Consider the following 9861-nt stretch of genomic DNA (forward strand, 5'->3'; position numbering starts at 1 on the left):
TTAAGAGTGGTCCATTCAGTGAACTGCAGACTGAACCGAGATAGGCTTGAATAATATTGAAACGTAATTTTGTTTCTCCTATTTAGCAGAAGTTGCCCTCACGTAACATGGTAACTGTAACGTCATGCACACAGCTCTGCCCCTTTTTAGTATTGAGCTCACTGTTATTTTCATATTCTCGGCATCATAATGTTTATTGAATGGTATTATTTAATTGGTTCCACTCCGGCCGTTGTGGCCGAGCGGTTCTAGGCGCTTCAGTCTGGAACCGCAGTACCGCTACGATCGCAGGTTCGAATCCTACTTGCACACTGGACTCGCATTCGGGAGGACGACGGTTCAAACCCGCGTCCGGCCATCCTGATTTAGGTTTTCCGTGATTTCCCTAAATTGCTCCAGGCAAATGCCGGGATGGTTCCTTTGAAAAGCAAGGCCGACCTCCTTCCCCGTCCTTCCCTAATCCGATGAGACCGATGACCTCGCTGTCTGGTCTTCCCCAAACAACCCCCCTCGAATCCTACCTCGGGCATCGATGTGTATGATGCCCTTAGTTTTATTAGGTTTAAGTAGTTCTAAGTTCTAGGGGACTGATGACCTCAGATGTTAAGTCCCATAGTGCTCAGAGCCATTTGAATCATTTATTCCTCCATATTGTCTAATCAGTCAACACCACCTGTTGCCAACTGCTAACCCGTATTTCATGTATTCTTCCCAAAACAGAATTTTCAGCGTATTGTGTGGCAACATTTTAGATTTATATTACTAACCTAACGTCTTACTTATATTTCAGTACCTAACGTAAGATCCTAATGTATGTCAGTCTTTTCGAATGTATTCTTAGGTTTTCCCTGGCGGTCTTTTGCTTTCTCTTGTGCTAGTGTAAATTTGTGTGTGTGAGAAAGGATTTTGGTTCGTATGTAACATTTTTAAATTTTTTGTTCCTTGTTTTAAGAAGTATGTCAAGTATGCTTATTTGGTGTAGCGATTTGGTTTTAGTTGTATACATAAAGCAATGTTAATGGAACTGTGCATGAAATTCTTGGTTGCTTTCTTTCGTTCGGTAGTTAATAATGTTTAGGTGGGTATCGTGGACTTCGCTCTAGGTAAGTAGGTCAAGCGAACAACTACTACTTAAATGCCTCTGTGCGTGCTGAAATTAATATAAACTTGTCGTCTCGATCCTTATTGGAGCGGCATGTGAAGGGGCTGTAGTACATTCCTAAAGTCATCATTTTGTTAGAGGTCTTTTCTCGGAACAGTTTACGTCTATCTTCAAGAGTCTTCCATTTCGGTTCTTTCAACATTTCATTGATTCTCTCACACGGGTCAAACAAAGCTGTTATGAATCTTGCTGCCTTTCCCTTTTTTGTTTAATATCCCCTGATAGTCCTATTTGCCACGTGACCCACGAACATTAGCAATATTCTAGAATGGGTCGGATCAGTGATTTGTACGCAATCTCGTTCGTACACTGATTCCATTTCCCTATGTTCTACCAGTGAACCGAAGTCTGTCATCTTCTTTACCCACAACTGAACCCTTGCGATCGTTCCATTTCAAGTCCCTTCAGAGTGTTACGCCCAGTTGTCTGTATGAATTGACCGATTCCAGCTGTGGCTCAGTGATATTTTAGTCATAGGATAATACGTTTTTCAGTTTCCTAGACTGCACAATTTTACATTTTTGGTCACTTAAAGCAAGTTGCTAATCTTTGCATCACACTACCGACTTATGAAGGTCTGACTGAATATTTGCGCAGCGTGTTTTGGACAGTATACTTTGTTATAAATAACTACAGGGTGTTTCAAAAATGACCGGTATATTTGAAACGGCAATAAAAACTAAACGAGCAGCGATAGAAATACACCGTTTGTTGCAATATGCTTGGGACAACAGTACATTTTCAGGCAGACAAACTTTCGAAATTACAGTAGTTACAATTTTCAACAACAGATGGCGCTGCGGTCTGGGAAACTCTATAGTACGATATTTTCCACATATCCACCATGCGTAGCAATAATATGGCGTAGTCTCTGAATGAAATTACCCGAAACCTTTGACAACGTGTCTGGCGGAATGGCTTCACATACAGATGAGATGTACTGCTTCAGCTGTTCAATTGTTTCTGGATTCTGGCGGTACACCTGGTCTTTCAAGTGTCCCCACAGAAAGAAGTCACAGGGGTTCATGTCTGGGAGGCCAATCCACGCCGCCTCCTTTATGTTTCGGATAGCCCAAAGCAATCACACGATCATCGAAATATTCATTCAGGAAATTAAAGACGTCGGCCGTGCGATGTGGCCCGGCACCATCTTGCATAAACCACGAGGTGTTCGCAGTGTCGTCTAAGGCAGTTTGTACCGCCACAAATTCACGAAGAATGTCCAGATAGCGTGATGCAGTAATCGTTTCGGATCTGAAAAATGGGCCAATGATTCCCTTGGAAGAAATGGCGGCCCAGACCAGTACTTTTTGAGGATGCAGGGACGATGGGACTGCATGGGGCTTTTCGGTTCCCCATATGCGCCAGTTCTGTTTATTGACGAAGCCGTCCAGGTAAAAATAAGCTTCGTCAGTAAACCAAATGCTGCCCACATGCATATCGCCGTCATCAATCCTGTGCACTATATCGTTAGCGAATGTCTCTCGTGCAGCAATGGTAGCGGCGCTGAGGGGTTGCCGCGTTTGAATTTTGTATTGATAGAGGTGTAAACTCTGGCGCGTGAGACGATACGTGGACGTTGGCGTCATTTGGACCGCAGCTGCAACACGGCGAACGGAAACCCGAGGCCGCTGTTGAATCACCTGCTGCACTAGCTGCGCGTTGCCCTCTGTGGTTGCACAACAAGAGGTCCAACACACTTTCCTGTGGTACATCTGGCGATGACTCTCCGTCCAAGATAACTCGCTCCATCCTCTCTACCAATAAATCTTCAATCCACTCTGAATTTATCACTTTCATACAATGACGAGCCAAAGAAACTGTACACTTGGGCAATATCGTGTAGGGCCCCCGCGAGCACGCAGAAGTGCCGCAACACGACGTGGCATGGACTCGACTAATGTCTGACGTAGTGCTGGAGGGAACTGACACCATGAATCCTGCAGGGCTGTCCATAAATCCGCAAGAGTACGAGCGGTGGTGATGTGCTCTGAACAGTACGTTGCAAAGCATCCCAGATATGCTCAATAATGTTCATGTCTAGGGAGTTTGGTGGCCAGTGGAAGTGTTTAAACTCAGAAGAGTGTTCCTGGAGCCACTGTGTAGCAATTCTGGACGTATGAGGTGTCGCACTGTTGCACTTCTCTCACGTTGAACGATTCTCTTCAATCGTCGTCGGTCCCGTTCTTGCAAGATCTTTTCCTGGCCGCAGCGAAGTCGGAGATTTGATGTGAAATTGTCGTACTGGAAAATCCCCACTTCATCGCTACCTCGGAGATGCTGTTTCCCATCTCTCGTGCTCCGACGACAACACCACTTTCCAACTCACTTAAATCTTGATAACCTGCCATTGTAGAAGCAGTAACCGAGCTAACAACTGCGCCAGACAATTGCTGTATTATATAGGCGTTGACGACCGCAGCACCGTATTCTGCCTGTGTACATACCAGTTTCTTCGGCTCTTCAGTGTATATTATAATTTACAGCTTAGATGAATGGGAATAACGAATGTATTTATTTTATATTGAAATCTGAGAATGGACTAATTCGGCCGAAACCAATCACGACAGTTAAATAAATCATGATATACACGGTTTTGTTCATAACATAAAAAAGACATCACCACTGTCTCCTCCTGCGACACAACCCTGTCTTTAAAGCCCTTTGCACTTTGAAATCGATGGCCAGTAGTCAAAACAAACGAATACAGGTGATTGGATATTAGACTAATAAGAAAAGAGAATAAATAGTTTTATTATTCGTGATAAAACTTGAAAAACAAGTCAACACATATTATTCTCACCGTTAATAAACTACTTGTGAATCAGTTAGCATACATCACACAGTTACATTAACGCGTTTTTTATTTCACTTGTGGTGCCTGAAGGGTGAGTTTACCGTGCGAAAACGGGGCGCTAATCCATTACGACCACAATCTGCTATACAGTAAGAACTGTAGTAGTTGACATAGCTGGGAGTTCGGTATGCAAAAAGAATAGGAGAAAGCGAACGAACCCCAATTTAAATCTTATTTCCTTTCCACTCTGTCTGTCGACAAACGTCAAAATAAAAGTGGCGGACACTGCATCAGAAGAGTGCGATCCTTTAACATGTGCTACGTACGAATTGGCTTGCAGTTCACGACAACAGTTGTTTCCAACGGTGACGCGGGGCGTTAGATACACGCGGGTAAGTACAGCTTTAACTTGACCCATAAGTCACGCTAATTAAGTTGCGGATTGGAGCGTTACCGTCGGAACAAAAAAATGGTTCAAATGGCTCTGAGCACTATGGGACTTAACATCTTAGGTCATCAGTCCCCTAGAACTTAGAACTACTTAAACCTAACTAACCTAAGGACATCACACACATCCATGCCCGAGGCAGGATTCGAACCTGCGACCGTAGCAGTCGCGCGGTTCCGGACTGCAGCGCCTAGAACCGCACGGCCACCGCGGCCGGCCGTCGGAACAGGTTTGGATTTTGTGTATGTGGTTATCTACGTCATGCTGTGTGCTGTCATCTGAGATACGCCAGTGTGTCAGTGGAATAAAGAGGAAGGAGAAACATTGACATTGCATGGTACGAGAAACCAACGATGATTTTGAAACATCCTGGCATCTTTTATGTATCTCAGATGCTAGTTATTTTCAAGACTTCAGCTGTGGTGTCTTACTATAAGATTTTATGCTGAGGAGTAGTAAAGCTGTGAGGACGGGGCGTGAATCGTGCTTGGGTAGCTCAGTTGGTAGAGCACTTGCCCGCGAAAGGCAAAGGTCCCGAGTTCGAGTCTCGGTCCGGCACATAGTTTTAATCTGCCAGGAAGTTTCAAGATTTTATGCTGCAAATCACATTATTGGTTTCACATATTGGTAACTTCAAAATAATTTTAGCTGCATTAGGATCTGCAGTAGTTGACAGGAGGATGTTAAATTACCTACACTATGTGATCAAAAGTATACGGACACCTGGCTGAAAATGACTTAAATGTTCGTGGGGCCCTCCATCGGTAATGCTGAAATTCAATGTGGTGATGGCCCACCCTTAGCCTTGATGACAGCTTCCATTCTCGCATTCATACGTTCAATCACGTGCTGGAAGGTTTCTTGGGGAATGGCAGCCCATTCTTCACGGAGTGCTGCACTGAGGAGAGGTATCGATGTCGGTCGGTGAGGCCTGACCCGAAGTCGGCGTTCCAAAACATCCCAAAGGTGTTCTGTAGGATTCAGGTCAGGGCTTGGTGCAGACCAGTCCATTACAGGGATATTATTGTCGTGTAACCACTTCGCTGCAGGCCGTGCATTACGAACAGGTGCTCAGTCGTGTTGAAAGATGCAGTCGCCATCCCAGAATTGCTCTTCAACAGTGGGAAGCAAGAAGGTGCTTAAAACATCGCCTCTGAAATTTACTGTTGGCACTACACACGCTGGCAGATGACGTACACCGGGCATTCGCCATAACCACACCCTACTATCTGATCGCCATATTGTGTACCGTGATTCGTCACTCCACACAACGTTTTTCCACTGTTCAATCACCCAGTGTTTACGTTCCTTACGCCAAGCGTTGTTTGGCATTTACCGGCGTGATATGTGACTTATGCGCAGCCGCTCGACCATGAAATCCAAGTTTTCTCACCTCCCGCCTAACTGTCATACTACTTGCAGTGGATCCTGATGCAGTTTGGAATTCCTGTGTGATGGTATGGATAGATGTCTGCCTATTACAGATTACGACCCTCTTCAACTGTCGGCGGTCTCTGACAGACAACAGACGAAGTCGGCCTGTACGCTTTTGTGCTGTACATGTCCCTTCGCGTTTCCGCTTCACTATCACATGGGAAACAGTGGGCCTAGGTATGTTTAGGAGTGTGGAAATCTCGCATACAGACGTATGACACAAGCGACACTCAATCACCTGACCACTTTCGAAGTCCATGAGTTCCGTGGAGCGCCCCATTTTGCTCTCTCACGATGCGTAATGACTACTGAGGTCGCTGATATGGAGTACCTGGCAGTAAGTGGCAACACAATGCATCTAATATGAAAAACGTATGGTTTTGGGGGTGTCCGGATAATTTTGATCACATAGTACACAACTGGCCATTAAAATTCATTCGATCCCTGCGAAACCCTACATTTCAGCATGTTGCAGGTCCTGTACGGGCGCTTCTGGATACAGAAAATGTTCGACTGCTGCCTTTGCCAGCACATTCTCCGGATCTCTCACCAATTGAAAACGTCTGGTCAATGGTGGCCGAGCAACTGGCACGTCACAATACGCCATTCTCTACTCTTGATGAACTGTGGTATCGTGTTGAAGCTGCGTGGGCATCTGTACCTGTACACGCCATCCAAGCTCTGTTTGACTCAATGCCCAGACGTATCAAGCCGTTATTACGGCCAGAGGTGGTTGTTCTGTGTACTGATTTCTCAGGATCTATGCACCAAAATTGCGTGAAAATGTAATCACATGTCAGTTCTAGTATAATATATGTGTCCAATGAATACCCGTTTATCATCTGCATTTCTTCTTGGTGTAGCAATTGTAATGGCCAGTAGTGTATATTTTAATGCTACCAGGTGTTATCACTTTTTTTTATTGATGTGTCTACCTTTGTATCCCGTGTGAAAGCTGATGGTTTACTGTATAGTGATTTTGTTTTATTTTGAATATATTTTATGGAATTTTACTTGTTTTGGATTTCACTAAAATTTACCTTTGGAAAGTTTTTGTGGTCTTTATGTAAATCGTATTTCTGTGAACGTAGGTTTATATGCGCAGATATATTCACATAATTTGCTGTTCGGTGTCAAGTTCCATCAACAAAGGAGGTGGCTTACAAAACACTCGTTCGACCTATACTTGAGTATTGCTCATCAGTGTGGGATCCGTACCAGATCGGGTTGACGGAGGAGATAGAGAAGATCCAAAGAAGAGCGGCGCGTTTCGTCACAGGGTTATTTGGTAACCGTGATAGTGTTACGGAGATGTTTAACAAACTCAAGTGGCAGACTCTGCAAGAGAGGCGCTCTGCATCGCGGTGTAGCTTGCTCGCCAGGTTTCGAGAGGGTGCGTTTCTGGATGAGGTATCGAATATATTGCTTCCCCCTACTTATACCTCCCGAGGAGATCACGAATGTAAAATTAGAGAGATTAGAGCGCGCACAGAGGCTTTCAGACAGTCGTTCTTCCCGCGAACCATACGCGACTGGAACAGGAAAGGGAGGTAATGACAGCGGCACGTAAAGTGCCCTCCGCCACACACCGTTGGGTGGCTTGCGGAGTATGAATGTAGATGTAGATGTAGATGTAGATGAAGTGATAATGTATTGTGTTATGTTAACTTAGACATTCCGAAGAACAGACTCAAGAGTCTGAATGGGTGCGGCTTTCGTGCGCTTTCGCCTTTTCCTTCATGAAGTAAGAGTGTTGCCTCTGGAGAGTAACTGTTAAGTATAGGTGAGCCCTGATAAGCGAGTGTAGAGTGCAGAGTCGAGACTGTTAGTGATGACGAAGAGAGGTAGCTCGGAGAGAGTGGGACCTGCCAGTGACTCTCGTCCTACGCCACTCTAACGGCACTCAGCGGGCCGCAGGTTCTGACGAGCCCGTCCGACGCATGGCTCGCTGTCGACAGTGTCACATCCTCTCATCCTTTTTTCATATGACGTATTTTGCCAAATACGGGGAAGAACAAAATTTGACTCGATACTTTGGTACACAGTGGGGCAACAGCAATTGTTTGCTCTCCCTCTCTTCCACGTTCCTACCAAGTATGGGCGATGAAGAAAATCTCTGTTGCCACCCGTGCAGAACCGTGTACCTCGAGCGCCGCACTTTGGCGAGCCTCAGTGACGTCATCTACAGATCGTCCGAGGCCCACGAGAAAGACAGGCCGCGGCGCGTACGTCACGAAGGTAGGCCTGAACTCGCTCGCTCTCTCAGCTCAGCAGACAAAATGCGTTTCTAAACCTGTTAACTCGCAGCTGGGCGTGCAAGTACTAACGAGAATTGCATCTTCCACTGGAATCTGCTGTTATGAAGTCTTACTGATTAACAGTACTACCGCAAAATTTAAATGAAGATCAATACTCTATATAAATAATATAACTGCTTGTTTATAGCATTTAGACTCTTCTGTTTAACAGTACTCATTACATGCTGGAATTGGTGCCTCGTGCAACTGATAATCATTTTAGCGCTATTTTATTTTGTTGTACGCCAGTACAGCCGTAACAAATTACAAGGAGGCCCATCGACTTCCCATCATTATAGGACTAATAACAGTAAGATTCCATAATAGCGGATTCCAGTAGAAGATTCAGTTTTCGTTTGTACGGACACGCCTAGTTACGAGTTAACACGTGTAGAAACATAGTTTGTCTGCTCATGTGAACGAGCGAGCTAGCGCAGGACTACCTTCGTGACGTACGCGCCGCGGCCTGTCTTTCTCGTAGGCCTCGCAGATCGTCATATCATAAACGCGATATTTTCAGTGCCTGTATTGTTAAGAACAACGAGGCAACGGTCCTTCGGACGGCAATTAAGGCGACCGCGGCATAAAGCGGGATATCCAGGTTCGTGTCCCGGTCCGCCACAAATCTTCATTCTCGTTGTCTTATACAGCTGGTGGTTGTTCTTATTCGCGACTGTGAATAAATTCCACTTATTTCATAAAGGCTGTAGTAGTTGAAGTGCTTATTCCTTCGGACATGTGTGCATGTCCGAACGATCGTTGCATTATTTTTCTTAAACAGAGCAGTATCGAATGAAAAATGGTTTGCGATGTAGTTCCAACGTTCTATGCTCTTAATATCAAATTTGAAAGTTCTTATCAAGACTAAATCTTTTGATTCACGTTCACTGCATTAGTTCCCCCTTTTATCTAAATACCTATCTGTGCCCTAGTTATTACGACCTCAGTTATTTTTTCTTAGTTCGTATTTGTTTTGTGCATTGTTTGAAAGCGTTATATTCTGCAGATCTTATTTGCCTACCTGTCAGTTTATGTCAGATTGAGCTATTTCTGTAAGATGTTGATCCTTAATGTAGCTGACATCGGTTATCTGTCTTTGCATCTATGGCTGACGAAAGTATGGTGTACTTCACCTGGCCTCATATATTTTATCCATTTTTCACCGTTTCTTTATTCTCTTTAATTTTTCTACTGAAGCATATCATCGCTACTAATGTATGTTATTTGTATTTACAATGAAATTAAAACCCTTAGCTGCTTACAGGCGTTGACGTAAGTCAAGGGGGACAAATGAAAGTGTGTGCCCCGACCGGGACTCGAACCCGGGACCTCCCGCTTACATGGCAGACGCTCTATCCATCTGAGCCACCGAGGACACAGAGGATAGTGCAACTGCAGGGACTTATCTCTGGTACGCCTCCGACGAAACCCACATTCTCAACGTATTGTCCCGCACCACATTCGTAGTGCCCCCGTCCATTATACTCGGACATGTCCGAAAGAACAGATACCATCGTAGCATATATATAGTTAAGGTTCACCGGCCATTTGACCATCTTTTTCTTCTGTGCGAATGCACAAACAGTACCAGAACTCTTATGGGAATCGGCAACGCGCCGCGAGTAATGAGTTTAATGTAATCGGGAGATCCCAGGTTCGAGTGCTGGTCGGGGCACACATTTTCATCTGTCCCCGTTGACGTATGTCAACGCCTGTAAGCAGC

The 9861-nt window shown here is 44.9% G+C and overlaps 1 non-coding gene across 1 annotated transcript; it reads right to left on the bottom strand.

The window, feature by feature from the left end:
- Positions 1–9439: 9439 nt before the first annotated feature.
- Trnat-ugu (transfer RNA threonine (anticodon UGU)) lies at positions 9440–9513 on the bottom strand. The gene has a single exon. It is a non-coding gene; the product is annotated as a tRNA-Thr (tRNA).
- Positions 9514–9861: the final 348 nt, after the last annotated feature.

Source organism: Schistocerca cancellata, chromosome 1 (genome assembly GCF_023864275.1).
Source record: "Schistocerca cancellata isolate TAMUIC-IGC-003103 chromosome 1, iqSchCanc2.1, whole genome shotgun sequence".
Classification (NCBI taxonomy): Eukaryota; Metazoa; Arthropoda; class Insecta; order Orthoptera; family Acrididae; genus Schistocerca; species Schistocerca cancellata.